At 34.7% G+C, this 18,595-nt stretch overlaps 1 long non-coding RNA gene across 1 annotated transcript in view; it reads right to left on the bottom strand.

Moving 5' to 3' along the window:
• Nucleotides 1-18,595, bottom strand: part of LOC107509277 — a 64,742-nt gene that overhangs the window by 35,826 nt on the left and 10,321 nt on the right. The window lies entirely within an intron of this gene.

The raw sequence follows: 18,595 nt of genomic DNA, 5'->3' as shown, positions 1-18,595 counted from the left end.
GCCTGGATGTGGACAACTCTTTTGAGTCAAAGCAGCAGAGCATGCTGGCTCAGCAGATGCACATGCACGCAACGAGGGCAACAGCAAAGGTCTGTAGCTTTGGAAGATATCCTAGAATCGACACTCCAACACATGGATTTATTTTGACAAAACAATGTGTCAGCTTATCATTGTGCTGTAATTTTTGGATAGCTTTCCTTAAAATATTGAAATGAAGTGTGTTTATTAATGAGTGCCTTCCTTTACACACGATCCAAAAAACCCTCTGTTTTCCTCAAACTCAAGTTGTATTCAAGTTGTATTTTAAGATGAAAAATAAAATTCTCTCTTACACTGATAAAGAACCTAAAGTGAAACTGACAGATATTTGGGCCTCAGTTCATGATGTCAGTTAGCCTTTAGAGAAAGTGGTTTTAGTGACATTATCAGAACTGGAGAAAGAGTTTGGATAATGTATATGTTTAACTTGACAATATGAATGCCAGTATAATCGATTGATTATTGTTAATATAGGTAGTAATGAGAAAGAAATGGATTTTATAATCAATCTTATTTTCAGATCAGTGACTTTCCACAACCTATAATATCTTGTCTTCCAAATACTATAAACAATAGTTTGTTGTAGGTTTTTCTTTAAAGAAAAATTCCTTGATCTGTATCTGGATTTTCCATGGCAGATATTCAATCTTAAGAATGTATCTTCCTCCAATGCCACATGTTTTTTTGATATCTGGCTCCATCATCAAGTGTTGCATTTTTAAAGAATGCAATTTTCCTAGTTTAACAAATGCAGAATTATCGAGATGATTGTGTGTATGTATCTCTGTGTGCACATGTGGGCCAGAAACGTTTCCTATAAAAGCATCATAGTGGATACTTATTTCAATCCCTTTCTCCATACCTAGTAAACCATGTTCTTAGAAATATATTAATTGTTTAATGAGAAAATCTAGCATTTCCCTGGTGGGGTGGCTCATAAGTAGCTCCACTTCTATTTGGAATATTCTGATTATGAGTTTATCTCCAGCAGCACCAATTTTTTTCCCCAATACTCTCAGGTTAACAGAAAAAGTACAAACCTGCGAGATGCTATTTTTCTGCCGCCAGCCTTAACTATTTCCATTTTGAGTGTCACAAAAAGGTATAAAATTTCTCAACTTTGGAGCAGCGTATTCATGCTAGTTCCATCTCTTCAGAGCTATCTCAAAGCACCTTTCTCCTGGAGGCATCTCTCACCCAGAGAGTGAAGGTAAATGCTCCAGGAAAAGGCTGCACATTGGATTCTTTCCAAATACATGCCTTGACACAATGATTAAAAAAATACAAAACTAATGTGAAAAAGGTCATTATTCTTAATCTTATTTCCATTAAATCATTTCATTTTTTTATTTCTAATTTAAAGTATGCATTTATGTAGGGATAGTATATAGTGTTTAAGGAAGTAATGAAGTAACATAGGTAATATGTGTACGTCCTACAATTTAGACCAACTGGCAGATATATACACAGAACACATAAAATATTAGAATACATCTCATTAAAACCAAGGCTCATGTTTCTATGAAACCTTAACAAAATTCTATGTTATCCTTGTTATACAGAATTATTTGTTATATAATTCTTTGCTATAAAAAAAAAACCCTCTTATATAGCACACATAAACAAGGCATAAATATTATGTGCATTATCCGTAACATTATTTTAAAATGCTTTTATACTGAAGAATTTTAAAAGATGCCCAGATGCCAAATAAATTTACCTGTCCCCACAAGTCCCCCAAACTCAGAACTTACTATCTCATCTATGACCCATAAACATGATGGAAAAAAAATCTCTTATTCACAATAGCAGTGAATATACAAATACCCAGTCTTACCCTTAATGAGAAACATGTTACCAAGTTAAAGAAAATTATACTTTAGCAGAGCATTTTCAAGAAAATTTGAATAATAAGAAATAAAATGCTCTTATTTAAAAATAATGTCAACAATTCTTTCTAACTTATAAAATAATATAATACTAACATAACCTCAAAGAAACATTTAAAGCAGAAATGACAAAAAAGTATCAAATTCATCTGGAATAATCAGATATGCTACATTTCTAAAAAGCGTGTCCAAAGCCTGGGCACCATGAATCATTGTTGGGGTTGGGAAGATGCGGAGGGCTTCTTCCTCACATGGGGAAATATCTAAACTAAGACAGTGGCAGACTCCAAAGACAGATGATCGAATAGAATTAGCAACTGTGTAATAATACAAAGTTCAATACCAGGAAGGCAGGCAGAATTGGTGGCAAAGTAAAGTAGAATTCCCCAAATCCTGAATCCTAGACTTTGAGATAAAATGTTAGTGGTAAATAATAGATAGAAAAAGATGTGAGGAAATACTTTAAAATAGATTCTGCTTCTTGTCACTCAGCTAACCAGGATGTAGTTGTTGAACAGTTTGCCATGGATGTTTAAGAATAAGCAAGGGAGAACGAGAAACTTGGGACTGAGAAAAAAAAGGAGTGACTTCCTCTATCATTTGTTAAAATCCATTAATAAATTATTAACTCAAGCAACATGAAATAAATGCAAGGAACAGATAGAATTTAGTAATGGAATATGGAATAAAACAAGCTCATAATTTAGTCTCACACAAAGATGTGTTGCAAGAACTGGTTAGTATTTTCTATCTCACATTTCAATATAAAATAAAAACATTTTAAGGGGCATAAGGAATTAACTATGTTTAAAAATAGAAGAAATAGATGAAAAAAAGAAATGGAAGTTCACTAATTCAACAGCTATTACAGAGTCCCTACCATGTAGCTGGTGCTATTCTTGGTGCTAGGGATACAACAGCAAATGAAACTAAAAGTCTCTGCCTTTACGGAGTTTATATTGTGATGGGGAGAGACATGCAATAACAAATAGACAAGTAAAGTCAAAGCTTGTCAAGGGTAAAAGAGCATTATAAGCAGAGGGTATAGTAAGTACAAAGGCCTTTTGACAAGAGCATCCCTGGCGAGTTGGGGGCAACAAGGTCTTTGGAGTAGCTGGAGTGAATGAGTGAGGGTCAGGATGGTGAGAAATGAGATCATAGGCACAGAATGACATAATATCAGGGCAGACTGTAGAACACTGGAAGCCATGAGACTTTATTCTAAGTGGAACAGGAATTCACCAAAGCATTGTAAGTAGAAGAGTGAAATCATCTGACTTAACATTTTAAAAAGATATTTCTATCTACTGTAGTGAGAATAGATCATAAAGAAGCAAGAGAGGATAATATTTAGAGAAATCTAGGTGAGAGGTGATGTTGATAAGTATTTGGATTATGGATGCATTTTAAAGAGATAGCCAATAGGATTTCAGGACAAACCCAATGAGGGTTTTGAGAAAAAGAGATTCCAAGATGGTTCTCAGCTTTTGGTCTGAGTAACTGGAAAGAAGGAGATGTCATTTACTGAGATGGGAAATCTGTGGGAGGACCATTTGGGGATATGATTAGCAGTTCACTTTGAACATGTTAGTTTGAGATTTTGATTAGCTAGCCAAGTGGAAATTTCAAGTGGGTTGTTAGAGATAGTCTGACATTTAGGGAGGCAGATCTGGTTTGGAGATAATAAGTATTAGAGCTTTCAGAATGTGGGTAGTGTTTAAAGTCTTGAGACTTGAGTAAAAAAAAAGATGAAAAGAGAACCAAGGACTGAACCTCAGAACAGAGGCTGAGGAAATGAGGAGAAATCAACAAAAGAAACTGAAAAGAGCCACCAGTGAAGTAGGAGGAAAATCAGAAGAGAGTGTTATCTTCAAAGTCAAGGGGGAAAGCGGGAAATGTTTCAAGGAGGAAAGATCATTTGAGCCTAATACTCTTGATAGGTCAAGTGGGATGAGAACAGAAAATTGTATTTTGCATTTTTGCATAGATATGGTTATAGAGTAAAGGGCTGTTTTGGCGGAATGACTGGAACGAAGCCGATTGGTGTGGGTTGAAGAGAGGATGGATCCAGAGGAATTTAAGACAGTGCACAGAGATAACTTTGAGGAGTTTAGTAATAAAGGGGAAAAGAAATAAAAATACTTGGAGAAAGATAAGTATTCAGGAGGGGAATTTTGGTTTCTTGGTTGTTTTTTAAGAAGAGAGAAATGGCAATACATTTGTGTGCCAATAAGAATTACATAGTGGAGAAGAAAAAATTGATAATGCTGGGGAAAGAAATAAATGATGGAAACAGTGGCCTTGAGTAGGTAAAAGTGGATTCTAATGTAAAAGTGGAGGAGTTGACCTTTGTAAGATGTGAGATAGTTCATCAAAAGTAACATGAGGCAGCATGGATGTATGGACACCGGTATAGGCAAGATGGTAGATACAGTGGGAGGGCATGGTAACTAATATTTAATTAGTTGTTGTAGTTTTCAATTATGTCTACTAATAGTTCTTCCAACTCTGTATTCACATAGTTTCACATACCTAGAGGTTAAATTTATTTATCTTCTCTTGAATTTACCTGACCTTGTTTTGTATCTTACTTTAAGATACAAAATAAGAATAAGATGGGAGTGATGTATTGGACATTAAGAAGTTGGCTATTTCTGTTTGCTTCTTCTCAAAGCCCAGCTACTATACTCTAAGGAAATCCAGGCTACTTAATGTATAGGGGACATTTGCAGAACTATGTAGGATGAGAGGTCATTTTGGAAATCTAGGCCAGCATGGTTCTCTGCTAAATAATGATAACTGCTACACTTGGTACAGAAGAACTGCCTATTCAAGTCTTGCCCAAATTCCTTATGCCCCATTGTAAGAAATAATGAATAATTTTTTCTCAAGCCAGTAAGTTAGGAGAACTTTGTTAGGCCGAAATAGTTAATTAAAATTAAGTAAAATTAAAAAAAAAAATTCACCCCAAAGTGTGGGTGGAGATGTTAGAAGTTTTAGGGGAGAAGAAAACACAGGAAAAAGTCAGAAAGCAGGAGATTTAGGGGAAAATGGTATGATTGTCTGGAAGCACAAAGGTGAATTTAAAGAGAAAACAATCAGAGTATCTATTAGTTTTTCTCCAGACTTGGACTTGGAGGTGGTGAATTATATGGAAGGATCTTGAAGGTATGAAAGAGAGATATTCTAATGACTGCCTATGGGATTCCATCTCATGGTAAATAAATCTTACATTTTCAAATGATCTCTCTGCTGATTTAAAAGAAATAACACACGTTATCAATCCACATAGAGCTCCAATGGGAAAAAAATGTACCTGTATTCAATTGGCTCCCCTCACAACCATCCTTATTTTATCTTTTTTCTGTCCTTATCTTTCTTATAAGAAAGCAAGGAAACTGAGTTCTAGCCAAGATGGTGGGGTAGGCAAACATTGTGCTTGTCACATCCCATGACATTAAAATTGTGACTAAATTATAGAGCAATCAACCTGGAGAACCATCTGAAGACTAGCTGAACAGAAGCCCTATGAGTAAGGATACTAAGAGATGACCACATCAAGGCAGGTAGGAGGAACAGAGATACAAAACAGGCTAGCTCCTCACTTGCATGTGGCAGTTGAGCATTGAGAGTTATATTTTGGCTGAGGAAGTCCTCCTGGAGGAGCCAGGGGCCCCAGCCCCACATTGGGGTTCCCCAGCCCAGCGTTCCAGTGCCTGTTAGAGGAATCTCCACAAAATCTGACTAAAAATCAGTGGGAATTCTGATGGTCCAGGGGAGAGAAAAGGTATCCGAAAACATAGACATCCCTTTTAAGGGCCCATGCACAGACTCACCCACTCGCAGGCACTCACCCTTTGCTCTGGCGGAGGGACAGCAGGTCAGGAGATGCCAGAGACATACAGAGAAAGACTGAGATGTGTGGCTTAAGGAAAGGCCAACATTATCTCTGTGTTGAGCCCTCTGCATGTGCAGCCTACAGGTGTGTGCCATCTTGCCTGTGTTAAGCCCTCCCCCTATATAGCCAAATCTGAATCTGCATTGGCCTGGTGAGACCTGCTAGCTCCACCTCGGTGACTCCCTAGGACCCCGCCTTCCCCAGCTTGTGAATTTCCAGAGCCATATTCTTGGCTGGGTAACCAGCCCCACCCAGATCTCTCTCATCAGAAGGCTATTTTAGGAACAATCAACAGGCCGTGACTTGAATGCCTATAGCAATAATTTAGGTGGTGGGCAACCAGCCTCAGTTCAAGCTACCATATTTCTTGAACAAATCTCAGGGGTCTACGGGCCCAAGGCAGACAGCAGCTAGCCTTGGTGTGATATGGGATGATTGTGAATGGTCACAGGCTCAGCACTGGCACCAAATTTGAATCTGCACTAATCTGAGGAACACCACTTGCCTCACCCTGCTGACTTCCTGGGACTTTGCCCTACCCAACTCACATACCACCCAAAACTCTTTTAGCTGATGAGGCAGTTAACAGGAGTCCAGCCCCACAATGGGTCTCTCCAGCCCAGAGTTCCAGTGCCATGTAGAGGAGCCCCCACAAAATCTGACTGTGGAAATCAGTGGGAATTCTAACAGTCCAGGGGATAGAGAGTCAGCTGAAAACCAGACATCCCTTTTAAGGGCATTGGGGTACCCTGGACCTTATGCTAAACTTCTCCAGGAACTGGTGGCAGCTGACCTTGGTTCACCACCTGGCCTCTTCCAGGTGTCTCCAGGTCCAGCACAGGCAGTAACTAACCATGGATTGCTTTATCAGCTCCTACTAGGTAATCCTGGTGGTCTCAGGCAGAGGCTGGCCATGGCCTGCATGGGAGCCACTCTTAAGGGGTGCTCTCAACAGGCACATGAGCACACTGGGGTGAATCTCACTCTGTGGGGACAGCCCACACAGCATTTCATACCTTGTGGTCATGGCCAATTCTCATAGCCAGTCAAACTTAGAGTCAGTTCCACCCACTAATGTGCCAACAGTAATCAAGGCTTAACTCCAATAAGAGAGCACACATAACCCATATTAGGGACACTCCTTGAGCACGGTGCAAATGACCAGGGAGTCTATACCACTGGGCCACAAAGGGCACCTACTATACAAGGCCACCTGGCCAAGACTGGGAGACAAAGCAAATCTACCTAATAATAGAAACAAACACAGAGAGGCAACTGAAATGAGAAAACAAAGAAACACGTTTCAAATGAAAGAAAAGGAGAAAATTCCAGAAAAAGAACTAAATGAAATGAAGACAAGTAATCTACCAGATACAGAGTTCAAAACACTGGTTATAAGGATGCTCAATGAATTCAGAGAAAGAATAGATAATCTCAGTAAGAACTTCAACAAAGAGATTGTAAGCATAAAAAAAGAATATATAAACCATGAAAAAGAACCAATCTGAAGTGAATACAATAACTGAAATGAAAATGCACTAGAAGGAATCAATAATAGATTAGATTAACATTAACATTAAAATGCCAAAAGTTAAAGACAGAGAATCCTAAAAGCAGCAAGAGAAAGGCAGCAAATTGCTTACAAGGGAGCTCATGTAAGACTGTCAGCTGATTTCTCAACAGAAACTTTGCAGGCCAGAGCAAATTAACATGAAAGTATTCATAATAATGAAAAGTAAGGACCTGTAACCAAGAATACTCTAAAAGCAATCAGTTAAAATTAAAAGTGAGATAAAGAGCTTCCCCAACAGGAATAGGGAATTTATCACCACCAAGCAAGTATTACAAGAAATTTGAAAAGACTTCTTTAAGAAAAATAAGGGGGGAAAAAAACTTAAAAATGAACATAAAATGGCAATAAGTATGTACCTATCATAATCACTTGAATGTAAATGGAATAAATGCTCCAACCAAAAGACATAGGGTAGCTGAATGGATAAGAAAACAAGCGCCATACAAATGCTGTATATGAGACCAGCTTCAGGTCAAAAGACACATGAAGACTGAAAGTAAAGAGATTTAAATGATATTTTATGCAAATGGAAATTTAAAAAAAGTTGGGCAGTCATATTTAAATCAGACAAAATGAATTTTAAACAAAGGCTATACTAAAAGACAAAGAAGGACATTACATAATGATAAATGAATCGATCCAATAGGAGGACATAACCCCAGTAAATATTTATGCACACAACATAGGAGCACCTAGATATATATAAACCAAATATTGACCAACTAAAGGGAGATCTACATTAATACAGTCATAGCATGGAACTTTAACACCCCATTGACACCAATGGACAGATGCTCCAGATAGAAAATCAACAAGGAACAGTGTCCTTAAATGACACACTAGACCAGATGAATTTAATCAATATTTTTAGAATATTTCATTTCAAGTGCACATGGAACATTTTCCTAGATAGACCACCTTTTAGGCCACAAAACAAGTATCAATAAATTTAAGAAAATTGAAATTGTATCAAGCATCTTCTCTGACCATGATGGCATGAAACTAGAAATCAATTACAAGGGAAAAAACCTGAAAAATACACAAAAACATAGAAGTTAAATATCATGCTCTAAACAATGAATATGTTAACGATGATATTAAAGAATAAATCAAAAGGTACCTTCAGACAAATGAAAATAAAATAGCAATCATTAAAAATCTATGGGACACAGCAAAAGCATTCCGAAGAGGGAAATCATAGCAACGCAAGCCTACCTCAAGAAACAAGAAAACTCTCAAATTAAGAATCTAAACTTACACTTAAAGGAAAAAGAAAAAGAAAAACAAAGTCGAAGAGAGTAGAAGGAAGGAAATAAGAAAAATAAAAGCAGAAATGAACGAAATAGAGTCAAAGAAAAAACAATACAAAAGATCAATAAAACTAAATCTGGTTCTTTAAAAAGATAAGCAAAATGATAAACCTTTAACTAGACTCATCGAGAAAAACAAAGGACTCAAATAAATAAAATCAGAAACAAAAGAGAAGTGACAACCGACACCACGGAAATACAAAGTTTTATAAGCAATTACAATGAGCAATTTGGACAATTTAAAAGAGATGGATACATTCCTAAAAACATATAATCTCTCAAGATAAAGTTAAGAAGAAACAAAAAATCTGAACTGACTTATTACTATCAACAAAATTGAATCAGTAATCAAAAAACTTCCAAAAACAAAACCGTGGACCCAATGGCTTCACAGGTAAATTTTCTCAAATATTCATAGAAGAATTAATACCTATTCTTCTCAAACTATCTGAAAAATTTTAAGATGATGGAAGGCTCTCAAGCTCATTTTATGAGGCTGGCATTACTCTGACTCCAAATCCAGACAAAGACATTATAAAAAAAGAAAATTATAGGCGGTTATCCCTGATAAATATAGACACAAAAATTCTCAACAAAATATTAGGCAAACCAAATTCAGCAATACAGTAAAAAGATCATATGCCATGGTAGGATTGGATTTATTCCTAGGATGCAAGTTTGGTTCAATAACAACAAATCAATTAATATGATACATTAACAAATTGAAAGGTAAAAATTATATGATATCAATAGATACAGAAAAAGCTTTTGACAAAACACAGCATCCATTTATGATAAAAACTCTCAGTAAAGTGGAAATGGAGAGAACACACTTCCACATGATAAAAGCTATATATGACAATCCACAACTAACATCATACTCAACAGGGAAAAGCTAAAAGCATTTTCCTTAAGATTAGGAACAAGACAAAGATGTCGACTTTCACCACTTTTTTATTCAACATAGTATTACAAGTTCTAGCCGAAGCAATCAGACAAGTGAAAAATAAAAGACATCCAAATTGAATAAGAAGTAAAACAGTCATTATTTGCAGATAACATGGTACTATATAGAGAGAACCCCAAAGATTCCACCAAAAAAAAAAAAAAACTGTTAAAACTGATAAATGAATTCAGTAGCAGGATACAAAATTAATATCAGAAATTGGTTGCATTTTTATGTACAAATAATGAACTATCATAAAGAGAAATTAAGAAAATGATCCCACTTATAATTGCATCAAAAACAATAAAATACCTAGGAATAAATACAACCAATGAGGTAAAAGACCTGTACTCAGAAAATTATAAGTCATCGAAAAAATAAATTGAAGAAGATACAAATAAATAGAAGCATGTACTGTGCTCATGGACGGGAAGAATTAATGTCATTAAAATTTCCATACTGTCCAAAGCAATCTATAGGTTCAATAAAATCCTTAACAAAATACCAATGGCATCTTTCACAAAACTAGAACAAATAATCCTAAAACATATATGGAACCATGAAAGACCTCTAATACCATGACAATCTTGAGAAAGACAAAGTTGGAGGCATCACACTACCTGATATCAAACTATACTATAAGACTATCATAATCAAATCAGCATGGTACTGGCATAAAAACAGTCAAATAGATCAATGGAACAGTACAGAGAGGCCAAAGATAAACTCATGCTTCTATGGTCATTTAACCTACGACTAAGGAGGCGAGAATACAATGGGGTAAAGATAACCTCTTCAATAAATAGTGTTAGAAAACTGGACAGGTAAATACGAAAAAGAAAAAGAAAAAGAAACTGGATCACCTTGTTACGCCACATACAAGAATGGACTCAAAATGGATTAAGATTTAAATGTAAGACCTGAAACTATAAAACACCTAGAAGAAAACATAGGCAATAAAATCAGACATTGCTCTTAGTAATATTTTTTCTGGTATGACTTCTTAGGGTAACAAAAGAAAAAATAAACAAACGGGATTACATTGAACTAAAAAGCAAAGGAAACTGTCAATAAAACTAAAAGAAGACCTACTGAATGGGAGAAGATATTTGCCTATGGTACATCTGATAAGGGATTAATATCCAAAATTTATAAAGAACTCATACAACGCATCATCTAAAAAAAAAAAAAAAAGAAGAAAGAAAACCCACAATCCAATTCAAAAATGGCCAAAGGAACTGAATAGGCATTTCTCCAAAGAGGACATAGGAATGGCCGATTATCAGACTATAGTCTGATAATTGAATATTGGATTAGAGAAAGAGAGAGAAAGGAGGCCAGGGTCATGCTTCCTCTGTCACCATACAAAGGATCCTTGTGAGTATTTTGAAAAGATACCCTTTCCTGTTGAAAATTATTTACATATAGAAATCTATGTGATATACTATAACACCCTTGTGCAATGCAGAGCCTGCCCAACTGGCCCTGACCACACATTGCTCCTAGGGAACCCAAACAGGAGGTATTGACTAACTTTGTGCAACACGTGAAAATGTATAATCCACTTTCATAAAAATTATTTTATTTACTCATCATGATATACCCATGAGGTAGTTAGGAAAGGTAGTATTTTCATAATTAGTATGTTAAAAATTGGGTTAAAAGAAACTTGGGTGATTATTTTCAATTTTCTTATCTCTCAAATCTTTATTAGTAAAAAAAAAAAAAAGAAAGAAAAAAGAAAACTCTACAGGGTTATGCTCCCTTTTTATGGCCAAGTTCTGGTACCTTCTTTTCCTAACGACCCACAAAAGGAAAGAATATAGAATAGTGGAATTGAAATCTTTGTGGTTGCTCAGAAAATATACACTGTATAAGACTGTAAATTTTAATTGTATAGGAGGGAAATTCTGGGTTAGGAAAGCATCACTGAATTTACTTATGTCTGAAAATCTGATTATGTCTAATATGGCATTTCCACACTGATTCTGAATGACGACCATATATGGTATGAAAAAATTTCTCAAAATACCCAATACAGTTGTCATTATTTCCAGACGAAAGACATCCCAAGTGAACAATGCTTATAATGTGAAGATAAAAAAAATCAAGGCAGCATATGCACTTATTTTAATACATTTAGTGGTTTTATGAGTTTACCTCCTTTACTAAAATGAGAGAGAGTGTCAAAAACAAGAGCTACCTAATTTTAAAAATATTTTACCTAAAAATAAACAGTAAACTTCAATTTTTTTCCAGTAAAATAATTACTCAGTAATATTATTGCTATTTCAAATGAGAAATAAATGTAGGTTTATAACAACTTAAATAGCAGACTTCTCTGAATTCTGGTAATTGAAGAACATTCATCTGTGAACTTTACACTATAATTTAAAACAGACTGGAAGATACTATAACTTTCCATAGATAGTCATTTAATTATTTCCACAGAAATATCATTGTTCTTAGATTTCACATGCTTTAATTTTTTGTAATATACCATAGTTTTGCAACAAAATGTTTAGAGAAAAGAAATTACAAAACTTTTGCTGTCTGGGGGAAAGGGACAGGACATTTTTTCAGAGCTGAGTTGTAATGGTTAGACTTCTTTTGATTACAAGTGAATGAAAATCCAAACCAAACTGGTTTGAACCAAAATAGAATTTATTGCCTCACCTAACCCAAAAGTTCAGGAATAAATCTAGCTTTGGTCAGAGCTTGACCAGACTTGAGTGATATCATCAGAATATGATTTTTCTCTGTAACTTTTGACCCTGCCTTCTACTTATTATAAAGAATTATTGTTCAAGTCACAGATTAGATTGACTTCATAGCTGTAAGTTGGCTGCCACTGCTCAGGTACTTCACACTTCCAGGCTCCCATTGTGTAAGGAAGAGAGTCTGTTTTTCTGATAGTTGAAATAAATGACCCAGAATGAAGTCTTACCAGCTATGATTGGCTACCACGGATCCTATGCTATCCTTGAAAAATCACTGTGGCCAGAGGGAGGAAGTCACCCTCTCTTTGTTCTGTGGGTCTGGGCTTAATTAAATACACTATTTTGGGGGGCTGGGGAAAGTGAATTTTACCTAAAGCATAGTATCTCACAATGATGAAGGGGTGGCTCTCTCAGAGCAAAGTGGAGGTGCCATTATTTCTTTAAATTCAATGCTCTCTCTGGGAGTTTTAAGCTACGTTAAAATAAGGACTTTACTAATTTTTCTCACCATTTTATCAACAACATATTACAGTATTTGGTACAGCAGGAATTCAATAAGTATTCACTGATTGGATGAAGATAATAATGACATGCTTTCTTACCACATGATGAAAAAAGATATGCTACAGTAAAGGATTTTGTTAGTCTGTAGCATCTTACACTCTTGATGTCCCTTTCATTTTGGGATTCATCCCTTCCTTGGCTTTGATGGTTCCATCATATCCAGGGTCTACTCCTGATAATTGTGCACCCCCCAAAAATCTAATTGATAATTCCCAGCTCGTCATTCCCATTGCCACTGTTGGAGTCTTGATCTTTTTGTTATCTATAAAAGGTAATAGCCTCCTAATTAATTTTTCCCTCACTAGCCCCTCTCTTCTCTTCATCCACATTGCTTTCAGAATAATTTGCTTACAGAGAAGTTTGAGTATTGCCACTTATCTGCAGTCACTTCTTATCGCCCCAAGTGCAGTCCAAATTCTTTAGTACTCATGTAAGATCCCTAACCTATTATTTATTTTTCTCTCCTGTTTCTTCTCGAAAACACTATAAATGCCTTATGAGGAAAGATTTTTGTTTAATTCACTCTCTTATTCTATTTTATATAGTTACTTGCCCTTCTAGTTCGTATATTGATGGTTTTGTACATAATAAGCCATCAATAACTGAAAGTTAATGAATAAAAATAAAAAGCATGTACTATAATAAATGTACAATATTATTTCTGGAATTTCATCTTTTGGGGGTAATAACTAGCAAAAAAAAGTTTCCTTCTTCTGTATTTTATTGAAGTTGTCTGGATAAAATCCACATTCTACTTTTCTGTAGCTTTCGGACAGAGTTCCCTAAATTGGCTCAAAAATGCATAATACTTGTACAAAAAGAAGAAAGTATTTCCATCTTGGGTTTGAAGGTGCTTTTCTTCTCAGTTATAGCATCTTATCACACATACAGTACAGATTGTTATCTGATATCTTTAAGGAAATCATTCTTGGGTAATTCACAGAATAAAAACATAATCAATAAATACAAAGTACTCAACCTGAATAATTATGATAGAACTTCAAATTAAGATAACAAATTTGTATTTTTCATTTATCGGATTAGTTAAGGTTAAAAGTTTGTTACTAGCCAGTTAGCAAAGATGTGGAGACACAAGAATTCTCATAGGTCTATAGTGGAATGGCAATTTAGCAGTAGCTACCCAATTTTAAAATGCATATTCCTTTGATTCATCTGTTTCAATTCTAGTAATTTATTCTACAATTATTCTGAAATAATTTCACAAAATATATATATGTATATATATACATACACACATACATGCATACAGAGGGATGTTCAATTCATTATTACTTATAATTACTATTTAAAAAAAGAACTGCAAGCAACCTTAATGCCTATTAGCTGGGAGCTAGAAATTAATTATTGTTAAGCCAAGCAGTAGACTAGAATATTTAGATTAAATTTTAAAATAATGGAATAGGGGTGTGTGTGTGTGTGTGTGTGTGTGTGTGTGTGTGTGTGTAAAAGTAATCTGGGTAAATGTGGAAAAAATCTCCAAAAATAAGTGAAATCAAACAATGTACAAAGTAATGCACAAAATATGATCCATTTTGTTAAAAATGAATAAAATTTTAGTAACAACCCTAGAGAATAAGAGATGAGAAAGGAGCAAGTCAGTACAGCAAGAGACTTTTGCATTTTTCTACTTAAATTTTTACCATACAAAGCTATTAAAAAGAAATTAAAACCACATACACACAAATGTAAAAAAAAAAAAATGAGTTTCTTAATTTTGTACAGAGTTTCTATTTTCACATTTATTTATACATTAATTTGTTCAATAACTATTTATTGATTGTTTCTATGGTCCCAACACCATGCAAGTTTCTTGTTTCATTTCTCAAAAGGTGCAGATATTTTGGTACTCAAAAGTTGTTCTGGACATATCCTTGCCCACAAAAACAAGGTATTTTGCTGTTCGTAATCATGGCGATATACTATCTTAAATGGCCCCCATGTTCTAGTAGTTACCTGTCAGGATATTTCTACTCAAATGCACAGAAAGTAAGCTAAATCAATTGGCCATTTTCAGCTTTGCACGTCAGGCTTGTGACTTCCCTTTGGTGTGAATAAAGGACACTTTGTTTTTCTTGAAACCTAAAATAATTGAAAACAGGTTCCTGAGTATAGGTTAGTTCCATAAATAGTACCAAAGGCCTGAGAAAGTGGAGCAGTGCTTCCTCTGACTGATGACATACTATTAATTGTGCTCTGCCTGATAGGTACAGGAGGCCATTTCCTGCCATGCTCTGATAAGCTGACGAAGAGTCACCTGTTTGCATAGGACTTAGCTTTGAGAGTCAAAAATCCACTTTTTCTGGCAACATAAAGTCAACTATGCCATGGTGAGGACTCATCACATATTCCATTATTCATCAAGAGACTACTAGATAGTGTTAACATTTGTGATCCAACATAAATTTTATTAGGGTAGATCTACCAGAACTTTAAAAAAATAATTTACTCTTCTTTAATAAATATATCTTCAAGACGATGCTTATATAATACTGAGAAATGTATGCTTTATTCCTTAAAAGAACAAAGTACTTAATGTATGAATCAGAAGCTAACTTAGTCAAGCAAGAAACTCAAATTCTCCTTATACAGTGTTCGACATCTTTTTTGCCAGAATGGAGGAGCCAGTGGCACTGAGCCCAGGCCATAGGCTAACGATGTATGATGGATGTTGTAAGCACTGTGGCCTTTAACAAAACCATATTAAGACACAGGAGGCTTAAATAATAATGAACATTTAATGTTTATATTTTATATGTGTCACTAGGTAACCAGAAAGCATCAGAGAATTGCTTTATGCTAAAGGCTCACTCAAATAGTAACTTCCCATAATTTTCTCCATTTCCTGACTTTAAGTGTCTCTGTGGCTCATGTATTTTCCTCACACTAACAGGGGTAGACTAATGTGGATGGCTAATACATGTTCCCAAGTTTTATGGACCAATCATACATGTCAACAATATGTGATCTAATGAAAGACAACAAACCAATTTGAGCAAACTCCATGGGCTGTGTTGTAGAATTGTGAATACTTTGTCTTCTTTGGATGCTTGATTCACAGATATCAAAGATTACTGGTCATTTCCAATGTCTTTTGCCATTTTGTAGTTAAGAATGCAAGTGCCTTAATCTATATTGGATATACCCTGATCCTGCACTGCAGGTTATATTGAAGTTTTCTATGAGGGTACCATTGAAGATACTCTGCCCTGTTTCCCCCACAAGCACTTTTCTATTTTTTTGTTATGTCATGTGTGCTAACTTTGCACTCAGGAAATATCCTTAACCAACAAAAAGGAATTATTGAAAATCTTAGCTTCTTTTATTTTGCAGAAAAATCTTGATCATATAGCCTCCATCTGCTGAAACCTACAGAAACACCATGTGCTCTACAGCATAGCTCTACTCTTATGCTTTTGAGCAGCAAAGATTTTTTTCTCTGTCCACTTATTTTTGTATAAAAAGTACCTGAAGTGTCTATTTGTAACAGCTGATCTCCCCATCAGATTTTAAAGGTATAAGTTGCTAAGTCCAAACTTACAATGGACCAATATTTTGTATATAAGGAATGAACTTGATCTTCATCAGTCAGTGAAAGATTAAACAGTCTAAATGTATTATGTTCCCATTGAACTACTAGAATTTCAACTTGAGGAAAATAGGACATATACATGAAGTATATTTAAATACAACTTCCACAGTGATGTGAAGAAAAACAATTGGAAACAATATTGCATTCAGTCCTTTATAAGTAGTTTGCTTTTCTGGTTGTGAAGAATGCTATGCTAAATAAAAGTATCCAAAATTATGAAGGAATAATATTACTGACGCCAACTATTACAGGATATATAAATACTTGAGTAAATCCTTATGAGCAGGAAAAACGCTTTCAAATCCTTACTTTTCGGAACAGAAGGAGTGTTGATTCTGGCACTGAGTGTAAACCACCTATGTATCATTTTTCATGAGCTACCAAAAGATGAAACCAAGGGCAAAAAATCTATACCAAAATCCCCTGTTGAGAAGATGGAAAAAAAGAGAAGAAAGCCCAGAATAATGGAAACATTGTCTGCATACTTAATAACTCTAGATTATGCCAAGAAGCGAAAATTATAAATGTGTGGCTATATTCTTTTCTTGTGTTTCATTTATTATCCATTCTGAAAAACACTAAGTAGCTTAGTCTATATTTTATCCATGCGATTGACAGTGTGGATTTTCCTCAGATCAGCTCTAGTGAAATATTTTTTTTATCTTCAAATTTTGTTTCTCTGAACCATACCACTAGAGAAAACATGAAAAAGGTTAATGACAAATCTCACTGCTTTTGTTCTTGAATATATATCCTTTTAAATTCCAAGGCCAAATTCTAAACAGAATATATGTTAGTATAAATGGTGAACTTTGATCTTTTAAATAAAACAATAGAAAGATTTGTATATTTTAATCTTAAACTGTGTTTGTAGACTCTTTTGAACTATTCATTTTTAAGTGAATTGATCTTATTCTTTGTGGTACAGTTTATAAGTATTTCAATCTAACTAAATCTTTAGGTAACATCCATTCAGTTGTCATATGTGATTTATAGCTACTGCCTTTGCAAGGAGTTCTCATTAATTTCTAGAAGAGTTTTATTTCATAGGTGTTTAATACTAAGAAAATATAGCAACTTCATCAACAAAAATATTATGTAATTATTGAAAATTATTTTGAAATAATTTTTAATATTATGAAAAAATGCTTTTTTCAAGTAATGATATTTTTGTCAAATATAAGGCAGAATAAATATAGTATGAACTTTATATACAAAATATATGAAAAGTAGAGACAAAAAGAAATATTTCAAAATATAAATATTGGTTGCTATCTATATAGAACAATGACAAATTTCTTTATCTTTTTAGTCATGCATCTTCTAAACTTCTCCTTTTCCTCTATTTTTATTTTTTGACTATCCAATTTGTTCCTTAGTCAGAAGCATGCCCTAGACTTCTCTCCTTCAATCATATCAAATTCAATCACTTTACTCCAGGAACTATGTTTTCCAAATATTTTTCATATCTTATTCTTTCCATCTCCAACATTGCTCTCTATCACTGTCCTATGCCAGATTCTTGCCATCTCTTGTCTGAGTAGTGCAATACCCTCCTACCTTTTTCTCTTCCTCTAGTCTTGCACCTTTTAGAACCACTCTCTATGATATAACCTAAGAAATCTAGCTTAAGTGAAGATATTGCCACATAGCTTTCCTAAGTGGTGTCCTGCTGCCTATAGAATCAAATTCCTTAGCGTAGCATAAAATAATCCCTCTGTGACCTAGCCCTGACCTCGCTCCTTAGCCTCATCTTTTTTCTCCTTCCATATTTCACTGTATACTGTAGAATGTATACATTATGCAATTTCATATTTAAAGGGTTTGCTCAGGCTATTTCTCCTTCCTAATATGCCCTGAATAAAGCTTAGTTTTATTTTAACTTACAGCTACATACCTTCTCCTTCCTAGAGCCTTCTTCTTGTTGGAATGAAGCTAAGTATCTCTCCCACAACCTTAGTGCTTCTCAGTTAGCCTGCATTATATAATACTAAATTAATTTACTTAGAAATTTATTTCTTCCAATAGATTATAAGCTTTTGAAGA

This window comes from Rousettus aegyptiacus, unplaced genomic scaffold, assembly GCF_014176215.1.
Source record: "Rousettus aegyptiacus isolate mRouAeg1 unplaced genomic scaffold, mRouAeg1.p scaffold_m13_p_1, whole genome shotgun sequence".
In the NCBI taxonomy this organism is placed as follows: Eukaryota; Metazoa; Chordata; class Mammalia; order Chiroptera; family Pteropodidae; genus Rousettus; species Rousettus aegyptiacus.
The sequence above is the reverse complement of the archived record's forward strand: the minus strand, read 5'-3'. Positions and strand labels throughout refer to the sequence as shown.